Raw genomic sequence first — 11,161 nt, 5'->3', positions numbered from 1 at the left:
CTGTCCATAAGCACTGATTTGTGTGGTTGGCACTTGCTCTCTAAATGTATATTGAAATCAATTCATCTGTGAGCACATCAATCTAAACAAGATGCATTTTTGCTCTCATTTTCAACTTCACAGGCATGGAATGGACTGCTAGAAGTATGGACAGATGTTGTCTTAAGTTTATATTTTAAAGCCTCAAGATGTAGATTTTTACATCTCTGCAACCTTAATTGCATTTAAACACACACACACACACACACACTGAAATGCATTTATTTTTATGCTAAATAAAATAAGCAGGAGCTTTACAAGCTTTATCTGGACATTTGTAATGAAATCATCAAATTCCAGTGTACTGTTTGGACATTTTAATTAAATGGGCACTTTGTTTGAATTTTGAATAAATACTATAATATATATGTGTGTGTGTGTGTAAGGGACAAGGCTGAAGACCTTTAGTGGATGCCCGTGGTCTTCGGGCCCTCAGACGACACTGCATCACTCATCGGCATGATTGTGTCAATGACATTACTAAATGGGCCCAGGAATACTTCCAGAAACCGCTGTCGGTAAACACAATCCGCCGTGCCATCTGCAGATGCCAACTAAAGCTCTATCATAGAAAAAGGAAGCCATATGTGAACATGGTCCAGAAGCGCCGTCGTGTCCTGTGGGCCAAGGCTCATTTAAAATGGACTGTTTTAAAGTGGAAAAATGTTCTATGGTCAGACGAGTCCAAATTTGACATTCTTGTTGGAAATCACGGACGCCGTGTCCTCCGGGCTAAAGAGGAGGGAGACCTTCCAGCGTGTTATCAGAGTTCAGTTCAAAAGCCAGCATCTCTGCTGGTATGGGGGTGCATAAGTGCATACGGTATGGGCAGCTTGCATGTTTTGGAAGGCACTATGAATGCTGAAAGGTATATAAAGGTTTTAGAGCAACATATGCTCCCCTCCAGACGACGTCTATTTCAGGGAAGGCCTTATGTATTTCAGCAGGACAATGCAAAACCACATACTGCAGCTATTACAACAGCATGGCTTCGTCGTAGAAGAGTCCGGGTGCTGAATTGGCCTGCCTGCAGTCCAGATCTTTCACCTATAGAGAAAAATACATCAAAGATGACCACGAACTCTTCAGCAGCTGGAAACCTATATCAGGCAAGAATGGGTCCAAATTCACACACCAAAACTCCAGAAATTCATAACCTCGATGCCCAGACGTCTTCAAACTGTTTTGAAAAGAAGAGATGCTACACCATGGTAAACGTGCCCCCGTCCCAGCTATTTTGAGACCTGTAGCAGGCATCAAATTTGAAATGAGCTCATTTTGTGCATGAAATTGTAAAATTTCAGATTAAACATTTATGTTATCTATGTTATATTGTGAATAAAATGTTGGCTCATGTGATTTGAAAGTTTTTTAGTTTTCATTTTATTCAAATTTAAAACAACATCCCAACATTTCCGGAATTCTGGTTGTATATAAATGTCCCTACTAATGTTAAAACCAAACCCAAGCCCTTGATTTCTCTACTTTGAACCATCATTTAAGCATATTCTGATAGTTAGCAGCAGCGTCAAGAATCACGGCACTAATTGCAGGCCACAGTTGAGAAATTGACTAATTGATCAAGGCCCTTAGAGGGTAGATTTCTTATAGCAACAGAGCAGGAAAGGTGGAGGAGTCTCGTCATTGACGGTTCACACTGTATCTCACAGAGAACAAGAGATCTCAACGGGCTCTTTTGTTCAGCAGGGGGACGTATCATCCGCACCTTTCCCCAGCCCCTTAGATCTTCCTCTAAATCAGCATTAGAAAGGTTAGCCCAGTGCTGATAGGTTGCCACAGATGATACAGTGTTTATGTCAGAGAGCTTCTCCGGATGAAGGCATAGCTCCCTGTACACCACAGATGCGCGTGGAAGATGTATGACTGTGCTTTAATGAAGGCAAGAAGGGAGAGTCGGCCACTAAGGAAGCGTCTCTATTGCGCAGGTAGGGCAGATATCATGCCCCTGAGTGTGTGACGGCACTCTGATGCCTGAGGCTGAGGACAGGCTGAGATGGTACACAAAGTTCAGGAAACCTATATTCTGCCATTAACACCGTCAAACAGGGTGTGAAATAGGAACATGGAGTTCTTCCACTGTGGAATTGAATCAGTTTAATGCAGCATTACTGCACAGAAAAACATTCGACAAGCCAAATTCACTTCACTGCGAACAAGAATTACTAATGTATCAGTAATATACAATTATTTGTGACTTTGCTGGAACTGGATTGATGTTATTGTAGCAAAAGAAGACACAGTCATAAATGCTTCCTCTCCTATTTTCCAAAACAAAAAAAAAACACTGACACAGATTCTTAAGCAATCACTGTAATTCTCCTGGTGCCTGTTGCCTAATTTCCATTGTTTCTCCGAGAAGGTGCGCGAGAGCTCCTTTGATAAGTGTCTTTGATGTGCTTGCAAAGACAGAATGGAGTCATGTTTCTTTTTGAGATGTGCTGTCGTCGAGGTTTAAAGACAATAGTCTTTGGCATGTACTGAGACGGTCGCTGTAGATTCAAGTGATAGCAAACTGTCCAAGTAGAGCATTGTAAAGCACTGCTGTTTTGTTTTCAGTGTCTGTCTAAAGAAAAAGACATTGTCTGCATTCAGAATAGCCGGAGGGGTTTGATCATGACAGTTTTCAGGCCCATGTTCCAGTTTAACAGTATATTGACAATTGGAGAAATGACAAGGTTCATGCAACATCAAAAATAGGTTCACTTGAGATGAGATGGCATGGCAGGTGAGACACTACTTTTATGGAGTGCATAGATGTGCAGTAAATGCTGTTTATACCAGTGTTATATGAGTAGCATTTATAGTTTTTGTTCATATTTTTAATTAGATTGTATATTTAGGCCTTTTATATTTAGTTTTATATTCATTTCTGATTTATGACTATATAATTTTGATTAAGTTTTCATTTATATTTTTAGCTATTTTAGTATTTCAATTTAGACTAAGCAAAACTGAGAAACTAAACAAAACTATAGATGAAATAAATATATATTTTTAAACTTTTTATGTTTTATTTTGTTTCAGTTAATGAAAATGTTTTTATGGTTTTAGTCAATGAAAATAACCCTGGTTTGTACATCCAGATGACTGTATGAGAATATAATTATTTCCTATACACAAACCATTGTGTTATTAACTCTGAGGCTATTTTTTACCATCAGTATAATTCTTATATAATATAGTTCTCAAGACATGCCATGGCAACCTGATCTTATTAGTATATTTGTCAGGTACATGCTGAAATGTAAAATATGGATGTACTAAAAACATCTAAAATGTAATTCATATATGTGCAGATTCACAAATATGGAAGAAAAAAAATCTTAACAAATTCCATTATATTTAAATTATAAATATATTTGTATACAGTGCACAGCATAAATGAGTACACCCCCTCTGAACAAATACAAAAGATGTATTTTCTTTATGATCACTAGCACAATTCATGGAAAGATGGCAAAACTAAATGTATTAAACATATACATAATAAAATCTGAGAAATATATGTCATTAATAGCCATAAAATAAGTAAATTAGCCAATTTTGTTTAAATTAAGGATTGCAGAAATGAGTACACCTTAGATTTAATTCAACAAATGTATAATATTCTAGCACTTAGTATGCCCTCCATAATTTTGAATATACTGCTCTGACCCTTCTTGGCACGGAGTGTACAAGTTCATGACATATTGTCACATCTGTCCTGTTTAACTCCTGGATGATGAGCTACTAAAATGCCCTGATCTTTAATGGGGAGTGTTGCTCAACTCGTCTCTCCAGAATCCCCCACAGGTGCTCAAGTGTTAAGATTGAGTGCAATACATGTCCACAGAAGGTTTTTCACCTTGGGAGAATATGCATCATGTTGAAAAAATGCCCAACAATGCAGGGAATGAGGAGAGGGAAGCATTTTCTTTTTCAAGTTTTTGTATTATATCACACTGTGGTGTGGGAATTCATGACAGCATTGATAAAGCACAACTCCCTCACACCTTCAGCACTCATACATCCCTATATAAGAGCTTTACTACCACTGAACTTTACTGTGGGAACCAGGCACTTCTCACTGTACTCCTCCTCTAGCAGGAGAATCTGTTCTGCTGTTAGATCCAAAATGATTGATTTGGTCACATAAGAACAGAGTATTGATTCCCAGAATCTATATTTTGTAAATATGGGCTTTGGAAATGGCTAACTGACTTTATTGTGCTTTGGCTACAGTAGGTAGTTCCAGTGAGAACAACAACCATGCATGTCATTTCTGAGACACTCCCTTGGTATTTCTCCTGCTCTTTGTCTAGCAAAAAAATCCCTCATCACTAAATGAAAGCTTAAAATGAAGGCCTGATTATTTCAGGGGCCTTGTCACAAGTCCATTGTTTTTGAATTTCTGTGTTACTTTTGCTATATTTTCACACTTAAAACAATGATTTGGTAATCCTCTTGTACCACTGTCCTCTTTTGTGCTAAGAAATAAGTCTCCTGACAGTTCTCTCCCAAGTGGTTCCATTGTTGTCAGCATTAAGTCTGAGAATGATTCAGTGGGCTATATAACACTTTTAATTGTCAAGAAATTACTTCTCTTTAAATGTTTTGGTTCAACATACTTACCTGTTGATCACACATTGTCTTAAACTTACACCAGAAAATTTGTATTTCATTTTATTTAGTAACTTTTAGGAGGGTGTAACCATTTTTGCTACACAACATTTTATCACCTTTATAAAAAAATCTTATTTTCCTGAATAATTTTGACATGCTTCTTTGGTAATTGATTAAGCTAAGTAATTAAGTAATTGCTGACTTTCAGAAGTTTCAGAGGGGGTGTACTCATTTATGCTGTGCACTGTATGTTTTATGTCCACCATTGCATAGATATGTTTGAGAATAAAAATTAAGCAGTTAAGTAATTATTAAATGATGAAAGAATTTTAATACATTTTAAAGTTCTTATTAACATTTTAAATCTTTAAAAGTAGAAACAAGTTGAATATGAGCTAAAAATGAGGTAAACACGTTTAATAACTGTGATGGCACTGGACATATTTAAATAATCTAATTCATCAAACCCAATAAAACCAACCTTTTAACTCTATGAATGTAATATGAATCTAAAAGGATTGGTAAACATCTAAAGCTTTTTTAAATGCCTTTTTTAGGTGCTGTCAATATGTTATTGCTAGTGTATGTTCCAGAGTCTATGCAAAAGTATGAAAAAAGTATGCATGCTAAAACCATACTTTACATACAAATACCTACAACTGAGATCGCGTGCACACTCTAAACTGGTATGATCCATGAGCTAGGTGACATTTAAGACCATTCCAGTGTTTCCAAGAGAAAACAAGGTTCGTGCAGTCTTTGAAAAATGGACATTTATAAGCAATTTCATCATTTTAGATCTTAAAACGCACTATTAGCATGAAAGAAAGTACAAATCTGTTGCTCCAGTGGTGTCAAAGAATCAATCAGCTAAACTATTCCATAGACTGACAGCACACAGTGCCCATGGGAACTTTCCTCGGCAGATAATAGAAAACAATTAAATGCCAGAGCTGTGAGGTTGAAGGTAGTAAGGAGCTTATGGGAGAATGTGATCCTTCAGCCAGTTCACTTACGGTTCTTCAGCTTCATTTCTGACTTTTCACTTATTCCCATTCAGAATGAGAATAACCCCGAAACACAATGGTATTGTAAGCCTTGTGGATATAGAGATAGAACAGTTTGACTGCTTGCAGTGGACTTCAAGCATAAAGCCATCCAATGTGTGGGAATGTTATAGTTGAGAATAAATTATCTATCAGCATAATACTTCTGTGATTCAAAATTCTAAAGTAGTTATAGTTGGAAAAAAAGATATTTAAGTGTCAAATGTACACTGTATTTACATTTGTGGCATGCATTAGCATAAAATTAGCATACTTAGTATACATTTAACTATAGAAAAATAGTTATAATATGTCATCATAAATTAATTACTTTCACCTTCAGACTCGTTTGTATAATCTAAGGACCCCAAACATTTTTTTTTTTAGTTTTAGTTTTACTATTTTAATTACTATTCAAAATTTCACCTTAAGGTGAAACATTAATAAATATTAATTAAAAAAAAAAAAAAAATCATCAACTTGTATTAGCAACAAGTCTCTTGTAAATGTGTAACGGAGTGTCTTATAAATGTCTAACTGGCTAAATGGCTAACTTTTCATATGCACACTGATACAAATTATATTTCAAGCATTTACAACAAACATCCCTCTATCTAACATTAGAAACATGTAGACTAAATCTGTTTGAAGTGAGCAAAGTGATTGTCTAAAACTAGCTCACCATAAGAGTCACCCACTTTGATGAAGAAGAAAGGACTTTCAAATTCAAGACATGTCTCTAAATGAATGATTTTGGTGCATCCTCATCAAAAGTGAACTCCATTAAAAATAACTTCTACTGCTTATTATGCTTATCTTAAATGTGTCCAGCTAGTTATTATTTTGGTAGCTTATGATTTCTGAAATCACCACACACATTTTAAGCAGTTTTCTTATAGGCAATGTGCAGCCTTTAGGCAGCTGTTAGAGGCAGCACAGAAGACTAATGCAACCCTGTGTTCATAATACACATTCACTAAAAGTTCAGGAAACTATATGCGATGCGATTCTAGTAATTCAGGAGGGATGAGCTTTGTAGGATAACTGTATTTGCTTATAGAATGCAAGTGATCCAATTCAAAACTTGCCCCAGAAACTTCTATCTAATATTTATTTTTAATTTCTATTCATTTAAGCAATCGAAACTGCAACTGTTTGTCAGCTCATGAATACCAAGAACGGTGGAGCAGTTTACTACTAAATAAAGAAGGCATTTGTATATTGAAACAAACAAAAACTGGAATGGACAATTTGCTTATACAGAATGGAATTGACTAACAATTTTTTTTCCCCAGTCTATTTTAACTTTAAAGCTGCAGTCCGTAAGTTTGGCCTCTTTGTCGCCATCTCTGTTTGAAACCTGCAATTGCAGTTTATTGCAGAATTATCATCTTTACGTGCGTTGTGTATCGACACGACTCCTTAGCGCGGACGAATCTAATGTTTGCTGTCGGTCACCGCACCGGTGTGGATACTGTACTTCAGAATCACAGATTCTATGTCTTGGAATTATGACAAAAATAAGAATTTTCACTGGAGAATGTCATCTGAACAAGTAACATGTCTGCCACTTTTGCTCTGAGCAACTGAGAAAAAAAGCAATAAATCTCGCTGCCAATGGTGATTAAATCTAACGATCGCTTAGCTCGGATCACGTCAAACCTTGAAAATTATTATTATTGTTATACTTTGTTCTCAAATTGTTAATGTTAACAACATCAGCATTGTGTGACTATCCCGTTTTCACAGACAAGGCTTAAGCTAGTCCTAGACTAAAATGCATGTTTGAGCTGTTTTAACTGAAAGCAACTTGTACTGACAGATCTTAAAATATGTCAGTGCCATTGTTTTGTCTCAAGATGCACACCAGCATTGTTTTTTTTTCTATGGTAGGTTTATAAAAGCTAATTAAATACCCTATTTGAACTAAGTCTGTGAAACCGGGCCTATGTGTATTTAGTGTGTATCAGTGTTACCTGTAGATTTCAATTTCTGTAGCCACTCCGCAGTACAAAGACTTTTGCTTTTGACTACGAGTGAATCTCCAGTTGTCACTGATGATTGTCATTTGGATCTTTCTGGATTACAATCCGCCATCAAAATAATAAGTTTAATTATTTCAGCTGCTGTGAGAAAAGGCTATAAATGATCCGCCACTTGCAGCATCCTCACATGCCATATAACCTGGTAGCTGGGACTCCTTCTGTATGTTTACAGACGTGATGTAATGGCGCAAAGATGAACGGCGACACCAGTACCATCCGGATTAGGAAACATTATTACAAGCTTACCGTTGTGAATCGAGCTTAGGTAAGGAGATAGTTTTGAACACTGGCTGATTTTGAATAATTTTTAACCAAAAAAAGTTACGGACTGCAGCTTTAAAGGCCCATTCACAACAAGGATGACAACTATAACGATGACTGTAACTAAAGTTTTAGTAATCAATTCTCATTCTATGAAAATAGTGAAGTCCACACTACAGCTATAACAATAACGACACAGAGGAACGATATCATTGGAATCACTTTCAGAACAATTTTTTCCAGCTGATGAATGATAAAAACATTCACAGCTAGCCAGAATCCATCCCGTTTTAAAGATTTCAAGCATTTAAAGCAGCAGATGACAAAACACTACAGCACACACTTAGAATAAACAGAACGTTATCATTCCTTGATGTGGATGCTATAGTTATTATAGTTAACTTTATAGTTGTTGTTCTTGGTGAGAATCTGGATCAGGATCTAGGATCAGCTCTACTAGCTAAAGTTTCTGATTTTATTTGTTTTAAATTTAGTTTCAGCTGCACAAAGTATTTGAGTGGATTTATAGTTTAATATATGAAATATTCTGTTTATGTGGACCACTTCAGTTTAAAAATATTTATTTATTAATAATATTTATGAGAACTTATTCTACTTAAGTCAATCAGTTTCCTCAAAAACAGTGTATAGCACAGCTTCCCCATTCTTCCCCATGATTCAAACAACTATTTAAACCACTATGTGGAATCGATTAAATCAATCAATCAACCAATCCTTGTTGTTGATTTACTCAAATGTAGATTCATGAGTTCACACTTACAAATAAGTCAGATAAGTAATGCGTATTTGGCGTGCTGTCCGAGGAGAGGGCTCCGAGCTCGGATTCTGGTTAGGAAGATAACCAGGCGAATGTAAGGAGACGGGGTGGTGGAGGGATGTTGAAAAACTGTCGAAGAACATAGGTGAGTCGACTGCGTATTTATGATGTCCTCCACTTATGCTGATTGGGTAGACATGTTGATTATTGATTGCTGACTGCTGGTTGGAATGACATTATGGTTGGATAGATCATTTGTTAATAAAACATAATTTATTAACTTTGTTAATAAAACATCATTTCTCACACTTCAGTGAGCATCTAAGAACATGACACCTAGAGAGCTGTACTTGGGCGTATAACACTTTTAAATGATCTGGTGGGATTCAGCGCCATTACTCCGCAGTCTACTGACACATGAGTCAAGCACAGCTAATAAGATTTAACTGCGCTCAGGGTCCAAACGAGACTCAGCTTCGTCTGACAGAACTCATGACAGCCGGAATTGCACCTACGTACACAATAACGTTGCACGCCTGAAGAGGTTTTCAGAAACACTGAGTAGAATAAGTGGCCTAGAACAGTGTTTGCTGTAAAACTTGACTGTTCTGTCACAGGGCATCTTCCTCATGTGGCCGTGATGTGACCAGGCAGCTGGCAGCAGCAGAAAGCGAGGCAGGTCACAGGTGCCAGAAGAATTATCAATCTCTCACTCCCACGGCAAACAAGCACAAACGCTTCCCCTCCCACGTGCAGCCTGAAGACGGGAAAGGCATCCACCTCGGGCATGTGATTCTTGTGCTGGAGAAGAGCACAGGCTCTGTGTAGCAAGTGAAGGTAACTGCTGACCCAGTTGGAAAATGGGCATGTGTCCCAAGGTCATACGCCCACACACCCAAAAGGTTTTGTTTGTTCGCAAACTGCCACAAGCCATCTTTTGCAGTCCTTATGCCAGGTGTGCACTAGAAAGGGAGTTCTCTGTGAGGGAATGTAGGCAACTGCTGGCTCAGTCTGAGTTACATAACAAAGCCTCGTGGGACATATGCGTGTATAATGAATGTTTTTTCACAAATGTTATTTGTGAATTCTGCTGAACTGAAGTGGAACAACGGCGTGACGCACTACGCCAATATCGCTCATGCATTGACGCTAACGACCCTCTGTTAATAATGTCGATGTTAAAGTGACCATGAAATCAAAATTGACAATGCTTATTTTTTTATGGAATATTTTTTAAGGAATAACTTCCCCTCCCTCTTGCAGCGACATCATTCTCTGATGACAGGTTTACAAAATCAAAAATCAAGTCCCACCCTACAGTTTTTCTTGTTCGAGAAGCCGTTTCACTAAGATATACGCTGGAAGAAAAGTCTATAGCAACTTCCGATTCATGCTGACTTTAACAGTCACATGTCATATTTACTATGTTAAATTATGTTACATCTATCGCAGCTTAATGTGCAGAGACAACACAGTATAAACAGTATACAGTAAGAGTATTACAGTATAAAAAGGGACAGAATTATTACACGGCAGGGACAGAACAACTCGAACATGCTCATTTTTATCGAGAGCTGGCAACTAAAGTTTAGAAGAGTTTATGCAAATATAAAAACGTTAAGCAAATGCAGAGCGACTTGATGCAGCAGCTATCAGAGTGAAGACAGGTCATGTGATCTGTTAATATGTTCTGTCTGAAATTCTCTAAGGTATACCACTGAAAAAGGCTTACTGAATATTTCCAACCTCACATACCATTTTGTATTTGTCCTTAGCAGAGCAATTATAAATCAGTGGGTGATGTTCACTGTCACTGGATTCAGTGTGACAGGAAATTAAACAGCTGAAAATAGACTTCATACATGTAAAGATGATAAGGACCCATAAGCCATTGAACATGTGGGTAAAATGGGAGATAATTTTCCATTCTGCTCACATTTGCTAATGCAGTGCTGAGCCACAGGGTCTGCTGGCATAGCTGCCACACTACTGCCCTCTGCTGGTCACATGTGTGTATTGTGCTGACAGTCGTACCAAACTCCATTAACAGTTTTGTCCTAAATCCACCCTGAAAAAAATGGAAAAAATCAGAACAGCTTTGTTTTTGTTTCTCATTATTGATATCATCTTGCATTCCATAGCAAAGAATCAGTTCATTTACCACAATGAAAATGAAAGCAGATCATTACATTTACAACAAAATTGAAAACAGGAAAAAGAACTGACTTATTAGAAACAAGCTGTATTGTAATAAGTCATTGTTCTCACTGCTAGGAAATAACTGTGCATGTAGCTGTGCTGCTGAGACAATTAATTTCTAGAGAGTGCACATATTAGGTCCCATAACTGGCTGGTACATAATGATAGAA

The sequence above is a fragment of the Ctenopharyngodon idella genome, chromosome 3, assembly GCF_019924925.1.
Source record: "Ctenopharyngodon idella isolate HZGC_01 chromosome 3, HZGC01, whole genome shotgun sequence".
Classification (NCBI taxonomy): domain Eukaryota; kingdom Metazoa; phylum Chordata; class Actinopteri; order Cypriniformes; family Xenocyprididae; genus Ctenopharyngodon; species Ctenopharyngodon idella.
This window is presented reverse-complemented; position numbering follows the sequence as displayed.